The sequence below is a fragment of the Blennius ocellaris genome (assembly GCF_963422515.1).
Source record: "Blennius ocellaris genome assembly, chromosome: 22".
NCBI classification, from domain to species: Eukaryota; Metazoa; Chordata; class Actinopteri; order Blenniiformes; family Blenniidae; genus Blennius; species Blennius ocellaris.
In genome coordinates this window covers 12,182,522-12,195,762 of record NC_137671.1, presented here as the reverse complement: position 1 = coordinate 12,195,762, position 13,241 = coordinate 12,182,522, and the positions used below count along the sequence as shown (strand labels likewise).

Genomic DNA, 13,241 nt, shown 5'->3' with positions numbered 1-13,241 from the left:
GATTGCTTTTTTTTCCTAATCTGAATAAAATAAATATCTATAAATACATTAATGATCCTATTAGATATACATGTGTTTCGTTTTATAGCTTTTATTAAACACATAGACATCATGCCGCTTCTATAAGCTTGGGAGAAATACACCTGTCAGACCATCACAGGGTATGAACCGTACTTAATGACATTGTTCATTTAAAAATGTATCCCTCGGAGTGTTGATATGGATTTCCTCACCCCTCATGTTTGTGCCGTTCTGTGTTTTCTGAGAAAAGGCCTGTTGGCTTGCAACAGGAGGAGGAGAAGGAGGAGGAGTAGGAAAAGGAGGCTAAGGTCCGAATCAAGTCTCCATGTCCCACTGCGTCCTCAGGTTACTCACCAGCCTCATCCATTATTGCTGGCCCTCATTCATAATGGATGAGCAGGTACAATGCCACATGGCTCGGGAACCGATGCTCCCAGCGCTCTCCCCTTCCTCCACTAACACCATCGCCACCGTGGTCGCCGACCTGCTTGAGCTTTTCTAACATCTCGCCGGGCTGTTGACCTACATCAACTTGAACGTGAAGAATGTTGCTGGGCATTGATTCAACAGGAGATTGATGAGATGTTTAAAAAAAAAAAAAAGGAGATGAAGAGGAAAGGATAATGTAGATGATCATGATGATGTCTCCAAACATGGCCACACGTTCAGTCCCTCTTGCCTTGAGTTCAGTCAGTTGATGGTTTCCATTCGACATCGGGGCAGCACAGTTTATACCTTAAGCAAACAGCCCATTCATAATGATAGGAATTAGCATTTACTAAATTTGGCGCTGTGCCGGCCTGCAGCACATCCAACAATGAGTCCCAGATAATAACACTAATGATGACTTGCAGGCCTGAACCAATCTCCTCCACAACTCCTCGCTGTCCTTCTCTTCCCTTTTATAGCGTGGAGTTCCTCGGCGCGTCTGCTCTGGGCAATGTATTCAGTCATTGCTCCCCTGCATCTGACAGTCGAGAGGTACTTGTTTGACATTGGGAAGTAAACTGGAAAGAACCCATGTTACGTTCCAGCCCGGAGCACATCAACAGTCCCGGCTAATGTTTTGCCAACTCGACTCTCAACAACGGCGAGGTACATTTAATCCTTTAACACAACAAGCTGAGAGTTCCACTCATATATTTTCTCAATCACCATTCGATATTTATTATTAAATATTTGTACCAGATTAAACGTACCAGCTTGTCCCACGGGCAGTTATCTCAACTTGACCTTAGCAGAGCAGTCCTTTTTTTTTTTTTTTTTACTTTATGGAAGGGTGCATTTGGCTGAAGTGTAATTTCAGTATGCGGTGACATCCCATAACTTTTCCATTCACAGGTTTTACTGCTACAAGTGCAGTCGGTGCTCATTACTGTCATGTGTCCTGCCAAGGTGTTTTTCGAGCAGGATCCTGTAAGTCAGCGAGGATGGGCTTGTCAGATCGATGCCTGAAATATTAATGCATTACATCCCATCCCAATTCTGGCTCCCGGTGACAACTTCGCCCAATCTTCCTCATATATTCTGGGGCAAGGGAAGCTTCGGCGTTTGCTCAGAGTTGCCATTACTTATTTGGACTGTTCTTGTGGAGAGTCTGACTCTTCTGGGTGATTTTGTAAGTGGGCTATTGGAGCGGAAAGTAGGCTAGCCTTTAACTAGGTTATAGTAGCAGTAGTCCAACTGGGTTTCATGTTGCATGGTCTGTCTAATGAGGCTAACGCTGGTGTCAGAAAGAAGAACTAGAAGGAACTGAACTTCCAACTTGTTAAATTTAGCTGAATAAAGACACCTAAAGGCAAAGGTAATAAGCTAATCTAACATCAAAGCATTGCTCTTAAACCATGAGATATATTGCATCTGTTTTCTTCAAAAATCCAGTTATTTTCATGATGATTTTCGAGCGTAATAGCACTTGTAGTGGTGTTTTGATTTAGTTTTCATTTTCTTAAAAGTTTCATATAATAAAATAATACAATAATATTAAAAAAATAAATAAAAATTATATAAAAAAATGTAATTATAAAAAAATTAAGAATCTTTTTCAGTGTAACATAACGCATGCTTGTCAATGTTTTGGGGGATTTTTTCTTAAACAGATTACATAGTAAATTATTATTTTAACCTCTAATAATGACACTTGATGTCAGGTGAGAATTCTGCTAGTGTGCTAGGTTTAGCTCCAACCCTGCTTTTTGTTGTTGTTGTTGTTTATATTTTGTATTATTGATTCTATTAACTTTGCTTGTAGAGTAATAGTTTTATCCCAGTTTTTGTGTTTTTATACGGCCAAAGCTAAGCTTGGCTAATGAGTGAGTAACCACATGAAACATGACACGTCAACAGATTACATGACACTTCTAACCAAACCTGAGGCATACCTTCAATACAAGGTCATGAAGATTATTATTTTGGTCCAGTTAATAAAACATTTCAAACAAACTCTCTTAGGTAATTAACTGGTAATGCATTTCTGTAAACGATGCCATTGGGAAAAAGAACAGATCATTTCTGCCCAAACGTCACATCTTGTCTGATTATTGGAGCACAACTGCACCTGGTACAAAGAGAGTCTGGGTGAGGATGAAGGAGTTTATAAAAAGAATAAAACTAGTGGAAAATCATCTTCAACCCTTCAAAATGTCGCAACTTATATTAATATAATTTTTCACCCAATTTCATTTTTTCCACTCCACACTAAACGTGCATGAGTGGGCCAGTCATCTGCTGCAGCAGTATTATGCAGTTCAGCTCACAGTACACTTTGCTGAGTACAAGAAACAAAGGCCAGCCTGTTTCTATGGTTTCTCGGATGCTGCAGATCCGACTGGAATTTTACATAGACAAGGCTAATGGAAAGACTGCACCTGCCGACATTTAACAAATACCACCGAGAGACACAGTGATGGAGAGTTCAACTTCAACGCTCATCACACGTCATTTCGTCACGACCGTGAGCATGCTCTGATGCTCAAACGCCATCTGAATACACACACACACACACACACACACACACACACACACACACACACACACACACACACACACACACACACACACACACACACACACACACACACACACACACACACACACACACACACACACACACACACACACACACACACACACACACACAAAGCCCCACTCTCCCACAGGTCAAAACAGGAAGCATCGCCAAAAGGAGCTTTGACAAAACATACCTTTCTTTCTCCCGGCTTTTTGATGTATCACACCAGGGATGGATGTTTTTTTTCCCTCTGCAGACAGGGCTCTGGAAAACTCCTGTTGTGCCTTTCACATGACAATATCAGAGAGTAAAGTTTCCATTTACCATCAGACGGCACCTGGAGAGCGTGATTTCAGAGAAAAGGGAAGGGCAGCCTAGAAAAGGGATTTTCAGCCCTGTGAAATTAAATAAACTAAACATATGAGGTATTTATGTGAACTGAAAGTATTCACAGGCATGCTTGTTAAGGTTGTTTAAAAGATCACCACTTGGCTCAATATTCTCAGTCGTCCAAATGGAAACAGATAAAGGCCTGAGTGCTTTCGAGCTACCGGTCAGCATTGTGTTTGTTGTCACGAGGAGAAATTGATCCACAACTGTGTTAAGCCTGTCGGTGCATTCATCAATCTAATTGCACATTGTATGCATTTTAAACTTGAGACCACACGTACTGCGTCGTATTAGTCATAGATGGTGAGTTTCAAGATGGGTACGGTTGATAATGACCTTGAGCCTTTTCAGTAAGATGTTTGATTTCTTTGTTTGACCCTACAAGGTACACTGTGACTTTTTCCTCCATGAAACCATCTAAAGACCATTGTATCTGCTCTTTCCATCAAGACTGATAAGACGTAGCTGCCTCTCGTTTGGTTTTCCCCCTGGACTGATCCAGGGTAAGTGTAACACTGGATTGAGGTGGTAAGCAAACACACATACACACACAAACCTCCACAGGTCATTACATTTACCACTAAGCATCTCCATAAGCCCAAGCAGGCATATCTGACATATCCATCTGCTGTGGTGGGATCATGCTGGATCTGCCGCACTGTCACACTCCCTCTAAATCGGGCTGAGGGGTGTGTCTCAGTGGTAACGATGATGGGGACATGGCACGTAATCATGGGGTTGGTCGCTGCTTGGTAACCAAGCATGGCTATGATTTTACCCGCATTTACATGTTCTCTGGAGCAACATGTCATATCAGCTTGGCTTTTGATGAATGGAAAAGACAGTTGAATTTCATGAAGTCCTTTTACTCTGCAAGGATGACAGGTTCTTTGTGGATTGCTCCTGTTGCCATCCGCAGATTCCTGCTGTTCCCTGTTTTACTGTCCTGCTGTCATTTTCATTCATTTAGCTTGACTTCCGTTTGAAAACGCCGTCAATTTCTTTGTTATTCCTTTGGTAGTCACCAAAGATTTTCTTCTTCTTTTTTCTTAACCTGAAACCTGACATAAACCAAAATGTGTTTTAATTGCAAGATCAAGAAATGCTACATTTTAAAAAGGTCATTTAAAATCTTCCGAGCATTTAAAATTGTAAGCTATTAAAAGCAACAGTGCTGACAAAAGATTCTGCTTCTCTTAGAAGTCATTCCCATCCTCTTTCCTCAAATATCTCTGCTTGTCCTTGTCTTTCCTGTGACGGTCGAGGCCATGAGCTACCTCGGGGCAAGGTGTGTACTTGTGTGCATTTTGAGTGTGCGCATATACATACTGCAGGATTATTCGCACCAAGTCCCAGTTTATAACCCTGCCTCTCCTTCTCCTTGCGCCTCCCTGCTTTTCCCAGGGGAAAGCCCCCATGTGAAATGGAAGAAATAGGGTGTAAAGGGCACCAAGTTCCCATTGGATCTCCTCCTCTTTGCCCCTACTGTGCCCAGTCCGTGCCATTCCGCTTTGGACGTTGGAAAAGCTTAACGAATCGGCTTGAGGAAACAAGCGTTTCCAGCGAGCTCCTCTCCGATCTGTGCGCTTTCTGTGGGTTAAGCAAAAAAAAAAATGTGATGTGGCACTGTAATTAAGTTGCCATTAATTGTTTTGCCTGGTCCCTGGTGGGACTGCTCAGACTCGGGGAGAAGAGAAAAGCAGATTTATGGTGCTGATGGGCTCCACGCCTAACTGAACAACTAAGCACAGTGAAAACGATTCTTAATTACTGCCTCTTGCCACTAATTTACCCAAAGTCACCTCTGCCAGCAAGCCAACTCAACCTCACCATAGTCTGGTTGCATTCACACATTCAAGCTTCTTCACTTTTGTAATTTGTCCCCTTGGTAAACAGGCACTCTTTTGAGATGGAAAGCAAACACGGCTACCGTTACACGCCGCAATGTTTTCATCCTTTTAAGTTTTGTTTTCCACTTCTATATTCCTGTCTGGATTCTGACGGTAGCGATTTCCATGCGCGCTGCACCCGAGTCTAAAAGTGGAATCTCAGGTGGTTTCTCCGCCTTGGCGGTAATTGAATCAAGACTATTTATATGCCCTACATTTTATGACATGTAGAATGTTCGCTGGCCTGAATGAAATACACCATCCAGCCGCACCACTCGCCGGGGCCAAATGTAAATACAGAAAATATCAACGGAAAACAGGCCATGGAAAACATGTCCTGGAGGGCAGTGGTCACAGCCGCTCCCCCATCCCCACCAACACCCTTCTATGGCTTCTCTTCACACACACACACATACACACACGGGTTTCTAAGGCGAAGGCGTACTATAACCATACACAGACTCTCCCACTCACACAACCTCATATTGGGTGGGACGCTGTCCTTACAAAGTCTGGTCTCAATGGGCACTTGAGGTGAATTATTGTTTGCGAGTGGAAACTTGGCCAGATAATCTCAGTGCCGCTTGCTCAGAGCTGAGTAAGACCACTGTCTCCCGCCCTGCACACACAGCTTTTGTTTTACCATCTCTATTTCCAGTTCACGTTCATTTGCTGACTCGTTGCCTTTTACAATAACTCCTTGTCTCTGTGCTTTTTGCTCCATCTTTCTCTTCCTTTTCTGCACCCCCCCCCCTTCCCCCTCCTTGTTCTCCTTCTCCTCCCTCTCTCTATTTCCCCTTTGCTACTTTTTTCCCAACAACTCTGGCCTTTATCCTGTAGGCCGTTCACCTCTCCGTTGCTGCTCTTGCCACTGCCTTGCTGTAAATTCCAGGGGTAGTTGGAAACACAAACATGCACAAACGCAGGGCAAGCAGCTTGGTCATGATCGACCCCTTCCTTACCGCTACCTCTCGCTCGGCTTACCTACAGACAAGGAGTCTTTGTCTGTGGGGGCCACTTCACCAGCCCCCCCCACCACCACCACCACCACCACCACCACCCCGGATCTTCTCTTACCTGTTCTCCTTTATCACAGCTATAATTCACCGGTCTGTGTCACTAGTTGTTTTTTTGTTGTTTTTTTTGTCAGTCAGCAGAGTTTGAATGTTAATTATAGAAATGGGTTCTCCTTCAGCAGACATAACCTGATGTTTAGACAGAGGATTTGGGCAGAATTTGTGATTACGGTGATCCTGGCAGACTAATAACGTGTTAGATGAGGACAGATTGTTATTATAACGAGCAAGACCCACCTGTGATATACTACGTAAACACTTGTCTTATTATAGCCACTGTCCAGTTTGAGTAATTACTCTAAACAGTCTACCGTTATAATGAGGCCCTTGAACACAAATCTCTTATCAACACACACAAGGTATGAACTCAGAAACACGAGCAGAGCATTGCTTAACGGCTGGACTTTAATTTGTGTTTGGAAACTACTCACACATCATCAACCCCCGATCAGCAGTCTTTCTCAAAAGTGTGCAACACTGTTTCCCTCTTCCTCTTCAAAAGGAGGAAGCCACCCCCCCCCCAACACCCCCACCTCCCCACCCCGCCGCCCCTTCACGTCTAACTCTTTGCCAATATGCTGACCCAGTGGAAAATCCAACGTCCGTTTAAAGTGGTGTGGAAGGATCATTTGACCAAAGGAAGCAATATTCATACAGCATGTCCTGACTGATAGGGGCCTTGTTGTGCAAGGCAGCGAAGGAGACATCTTCATGTTCACATTTTCCACTTGCATTCTGAGAGGCACATGATCTGCAAGTGCACCCTTTAGGCGCAGTCATATGTTGATTTCGAAAAGGAAAAATGTTTTAGGAAACAACTCACAATCTTTCTGTGGTATTTTTATTCTTCTTTTTTTTCCCATTCCCTTTGGCTTTTCCATTGTGCATTGTTATTCCAGTAAATGTCTTCATCAAATTCGCAGCAGCGGGCTATCTGAAACTCTGATAAGATGCCGAGTCTGCAACTTAGTTCCTCTCAGTTGGAGCAGCAGACACATTCATGCGGTGCCACGAGCTCGACACTTTTAAACTGAACCTGCAATTATTAGTCAAACTATCTTGTCTCATGGTGTGTAGATCTCGACCCCAGTAATTAAAGTTCTATGTTGGGATGAGCAAATAAACGCAGAGGTACTTTCTTTTATTTTCCACTCCTGACAACATTTGCCACAACTTTCCACTGAACTTCTTCCTCTGTGAAACCATGCATTCGCCTTCGACCTTGGTTAACAGCGTAGTTCTGTTTTGAGTGTGTTTGTTCAAAAAGCAAAAGTTACCCTGAAGGCAACATCTCCTTTTGGGGGAGTTTTTGGCGTGCCTCATCATTAATGCTTACTCAGACAGCATGAACAACACATTAGCACGCACAAATGCTAATGACACTTGACATTTACTGTAGTTCACAAGATGCTCCAGAGCATATGGCAATTTTCCACCGAGAAACTGAGTCAACAGCGAGAATTCGACAACAGCTGTGGGGAGAATGATTGGCCTCCCAAAAATTTGAAAAAAACTCAACATGGTTTTTTTTTTCTGAGTGTTTCAGTATTTTTTTTGCTGAGGTGTAATTTTCACATGAACTATGAGGCAGGGTCTTTTCAAGGTTTTTTTTTTTCTTCTCAGACACGACTGCTCAGCTGCCTCTTCAGACACGTGTGGTCTCTGTCGTTTGAATTTCCAGGGGTAAATAATTCACTGTGTCCATTAACGAATCAAGAGCTCAAACACTTCCCAGATTGTTGTGTATACAGCTTAAAAACATTCCACGTGGGGCTTTTGCCGTCATGCTCACTCCTGCGGTCCCAGAGTGTTTAAATGGATTCAAACCGAGATTAAGTGGTTTAAACTGCACAAACAGGCTGCGATGACACAAGACAGAATTCTTCTTCATTTTCTGACAAATTTAGAATAGACGGCACAACCTCCAGCCACAGACTGGAAGGAAAATGTTGTCACAGGATTTTTGCATGAGGGATTTTTGTCCCGTCTTAAATCTTTTATGACTTCTACTAACGGCTTGCACTGAAATCATCTGTGTGAACACTTAAGTGCTTTTGTATGTCATGCCTGTGTGACTATTTAATGCCACGCAGTACTTCTTCATCAATGATGTGTGCCTATTTAAACTAAAGCAATTGTAATATGAAAGACAAATAGTTTGCAGGCATCACAAAGACTCCAAATGGGAGCTTCAGTTTTGGTGATTTTGGAAAATTACATTACCTCCAGACTATGTCAGGATCATCGTGTTTACAGAAAACAGAAACAGTGCAGTTTTAAGCCGGCTAATCATTGGTATCCTGAGTGCTTTATCTCTTATTTGCACTCTTACTGTCAGTTTTCTTAAATATCTCCTGGCCTCTACCAGAGCTGAACAAGTGAGATAAAGTGGGAGTGGACATACCGATGGACTGGGAGACAAAGACAGAGAGAGATAGAGGGACGTCAGAGGGACGCAAACCACGACAGGCTGCCACTCATGAATCCACCAAAACCACTGACAGTGAACTGGAAAAAAAACTAAAATGGGCAGATGTAAAAATAGATGCCGTCTCTGCTTTAGCACTTTGGAGTCTGAGAGCCTACGGAGTGATGGCGTGTTTGCTGGCGATAGTTCAGCCAAAGCCAAATGATAATGTACAAATGTAGAGATTTTAAGCTGAAAATTAACAGAACAGAAAGTCTTAATAACAAAAGGAGGCCTGTCATCCATCAATCCATCCATCTATCCTATCTGTTATTGTTGGTCCTTATTTTCCAAAGTCAAATCAACACAGGAAAAGAAAAAAAGAAAACGATTGCAAAAGTCGACTTATACATACGTCAACATTTTCTCTAGTTATTTTGTCTTCCTCTTTCTTTCCAAATCTCAGTTCTTCCCGAATGACCTCAGTCTGACTCAAACATTCTGAAGTGACATGTTCCACCTTCAATGCGGCGCACAAGCTTAAACCTGTTAAACTTTTGCCTCTGTTTACTAAATTTGAAAAAGTGGACGCTCCTGTGTACTCAGGGCTTGTGTTAATGATAAATCCCATTATGTCAAGACAGCACGTATATTACAAAGGTGGTTGACCCCAACCTGGGCTATTTTGAGTTTATCATCTACCACAACTGACCTTTTTGTTTGTAACATGGGGTCGGCCGGTGGGTCGCAAAGCTCGAGATAAAGGCATCTGAAAAAAGATGGTTTCTTGACTGTATTGTGCAAAGTTTGAAATGGGTGGATTTTCATGACAAGCATTGTTTCTAATCCACTCGAAAATGTAGTATAATTAGTATCTTTATGACGCCACTGATGGAAGACGAAAGCTAATTCTGAAAAGTGTTTTATATTTTTCATTCATTTCTCCAGTAAGGCTTGAAAAGAGAGCTGTTACTTTGTTGTTGTATTTTGATTTTCTACACAGAAGATTTTTTTATGTTTTTTTATAATTAATTCCTGCTAGAGATTATTTTTTATTTTGTACAGTTGATTGTGAAGGAAATATTGTTTTGGACTCAATAAAGCCTGTTAAGTAGATTTTTTTGAATCCCATACGAATCATTTGAAGGGTGGGTGTCCAATAAATAAAAATAAATAAATAAATAAATATATATATATATATATATATATATATATATATATAAAAACAGTGCAATATAACAAAGAATAGTGCAATATGACAATAGGTTCACAGATGCGTGAGTTGAGTTGTTTGTGTCGGCATGGTTTGTGGTGATCAGAATGTGCGTGAATTAATGAATGTGTTAATTTAGTGTGGTTACATCTCTGGCAAAGAAACGTTCATTGAACAAACTTAAAGTATGATTGAAGTATCTCAAGTGTCTTCGTTTTGGGACGTTCAGGAGTCTGTATAATGCATTTAAAAAAATTATTATCTTATTAAGTGCAACTCAATATGTATAATTTGCTCCACACCTGTCTATTACAACAGAGTAGATGGGCTTTTGCTGCAGCCTATCAATGCCTCCTGTGTGTGGGAGAGCTGTTGGAGCTCCTGTGCAGAGATGGATTCGTGCTCTCATTGCCCTGCAGTGCTGAACTTTGTATTTCACTGACAGTTGTGCCCTGCAGTGAAGCAGCTGACTACAGAGTGTGTGACTCCTCCACAGGACTGGAGAATCGCAAATAATACAAGCATTGAATCCGGGTGGAGGGGGAAAAAAGGAAGAAAAGGAAAAAAAAAAAAAAAAGACCCGCGCGACGTCATGGAAAGAATGACGTCAGGTTTGATTAGGCGCCGGGGGAAGAGTCTTGTTGTAGCCGAGGTGGAGTTCAGGCAGCCGGACAGCGGCGACCGTGCAGAGGGGTTTCGGTGCGGTCCTGTTCTGCAGGCAGCATCATATGATGGAGGGGGAGAGAGAGAGGGGGGGGGGGTGCTGTTGAATAATCCTGTTATTATAAAGCGACACAGGGGCAGAGAGGGAGTACTAGGAGATCATGACGTAACCGTTTCCATAGGCGACTGATATGTTGGCTAAACCAATGGGAATCCACACCAGCGGTCCATACCCATCCTCCTTTTGACGTGCATCACATGTTCCCGGCGGTGTTGTGACAGGAACGAAAAGGGCGGTGCAAGAGCGTTCCCCTTGCCGCTTTTCCGCATTCGCCGGACTCATGTTGAAATACGTTATATTTAGACTTCCTTTGGCTCGCGTTATATCCAGTAGCTTCCATGCTAGATTCACTTGTTAGATGAGTGGCGGTAGCGCCAGTCAGAACGTATTCATTTCGCGATTCATTAATAAATCATGATGTATTTGGTCCGCAGTGTTCCGACGTGAAGGGGAACTACAAGCGTCTGTGTCCCTTAATAAACGGAATGTTCTTGAATTACAGTTAATAACGTGACTGTTGCACTCGTGTGTCATTTAGTGGCGCGGGTCTCCACGGGTGTAGACAGGAGTGGGTGGGAGAGAGAAAGAGAGCGAGGGTGGGTGTGTGAGGAGGGGATACGGGAACCATCTTGACGCGTGAGGCTGGAAGGCTTTGGCTGTGGTTGTGACAGCGCAAGTGGGCGGGACTTTACCTCCGATCAGGGGAGAGAGTCTCGTCTTTGGTGAGACTGAGGGGGAGTTACAGAGAGAAAGGGACCCGGGGTTGCTCTTCAGAGAACGGAGTAAGTACATTTGGTTATGTTCCCTGCTTATAACGCGACTAACCCTCTCGCTTAGATATGGGGAGAGCGTGCGCTCGTGAGTGTTTTGGGAGGTTGCATATAAACCCTTTACCGGTGAAGTCTTCATTTTTTTTTTTTTTTTTTTTTTTTAAATGTGCCAGTCGCCTGTGGGGTAGTTAGCAGGATACCGAGCTAACGTCGTTAGCTTAACGTTATATCTTCTGACATCGGGGCGTCTCGCGCGACACCCCCCCCCCCCCCCCCCCCCTCCCCTCTCCTCCTCAGCCCAGGTAGCTCCTCAGCCAGGATGCTGCCAGCTTTTTTTATGTACACATTCCCAGTTTGCTCAGGCGCATGCAACGCTCCGGGCTAAGTTTTTCCTACTTGACAAATCTGTTAGATTTAGCGTTTTTTTTCTCCCTATCTCTCTCTGTGTGTGTGTGAGATTCCGCCTCCCTTTACAATCAGCAGAAGCTAACGCATGGGAGCTAGTTGGCTAACGGTGCACGCTAGCCCCCGGAACATTGTTTTTTTTTTTTTTTTCGTTTTTTTTCCATGGACAGCAATTCAACCAGCCATCTCCTCTAAATAACGCCTTGCACTTGTATATGTATATATACCCCCCCTCCCCCTCCACTCGAAAGTTGTCATTCATTCCAGTCATTTATAGAGATTCCACGGTCACACGATGGCATGCCATCGGGCACCGTTTAACACGGAGATAAGACAAGTGTCACTAACAGGCGAGACATATTGAACTGTAACCTCGTTAGCTTGAAGAGTCATTAAATGGCTCTCTTGAGTTTTTTCTGTCACGACAGAGTAGACTCTGTTTTTTATTTTATTTTCTATATTAAATTGTCTTGGTGACGTTGCTGTCAAAGTTAATATCGTCTCCCGGTGTTGTGGCTAATTCTGCTCCCCCATTCGATTCGTGTCACAAGCCCCTGCTTTTACCGTTATAGTCTGAACACATCACTTGGCAGTAACGTGAACCTTCTGAGACATAAACTAACCTCCTCCACCACATTTTTCTTTTTTGTGGAACTCCTCAGTGTTCTACCTGTTCTAACGGTAGCTAATGCACCCAGGGGGAATAATGCTTTTCATTTTCACGGATTGGAATACTGACATTCAGTAAGAACTAACTGCACGCTGCTTTGAATCACCATGACCACACAACAGTATTTCTAAAGCTCCGCAGATCATTTGAATGCAAAAGCTACACGTCTATGTCTGCATAAGGAGTTGCCTTTGCACTACTTTGAATATTGCCTGCAAGTTTCCAGGTTAGTGTTTCATACAGCCAGCTGAGCACCTTTTTAGTGCCCACTTGAAGGGATCACTCCTTATCCAATTAAATGGCACAGGGTTTGCTGCAGAGCCAGCAGTGTTTTCCTGGGTTTAACGTCACATCTCGCAGCGGATTGCACCGTCGATTCGTTGGAATGCATTTGAGCACACAATTAAGTTTGAACTAAATGGATTTTATGGTTGAAGGTGTTTGTCACCTTCAGTCATTATCTTATTACATAATATAAGCGTTTCCACAAGCCACAATGCCTCGCTCGTGCTGCAGCGTATTTGCCAGACGCTGTGATATTTTGATGTCATTCAATCTGTTTGGAATCACAATGCACCAGAGTTTTTGGACATTTTGCTTGATTAAGGGGGGAAAAAATAATATTGTCCAGGCTAAAGAGTGAGTAATTTATCCGAATATGTCTAT

At 43.0% G+C, this 13,241-nt stretch overlaps 1 protein-coding gene across 2 annotated transcripts in view; it reads left to right on the top strand.

Moving 5' to 3' along the window:
• Positions 1 to 11,431: 11,431 nt before the first annotated feature.
• atp2b1a (ATPase plasma membrane Ca2+ transporting 1a) overlaps positions 11,432 to 13,241 on the top strand; it is a 36,772-nt gene continuing 34,962 nt past the window's right edge. For both annotated transcript variants that reach the window (XM_080518323.1, XM_080518322.1), the window contains exon 1: positions 11,432 to 11,512. The gene's annotated coding sequence lies outside the window, so the exon portion shown is untranslated. The remainder of the gene's footprint in view (positions 11,513 to 13,241) is intronic.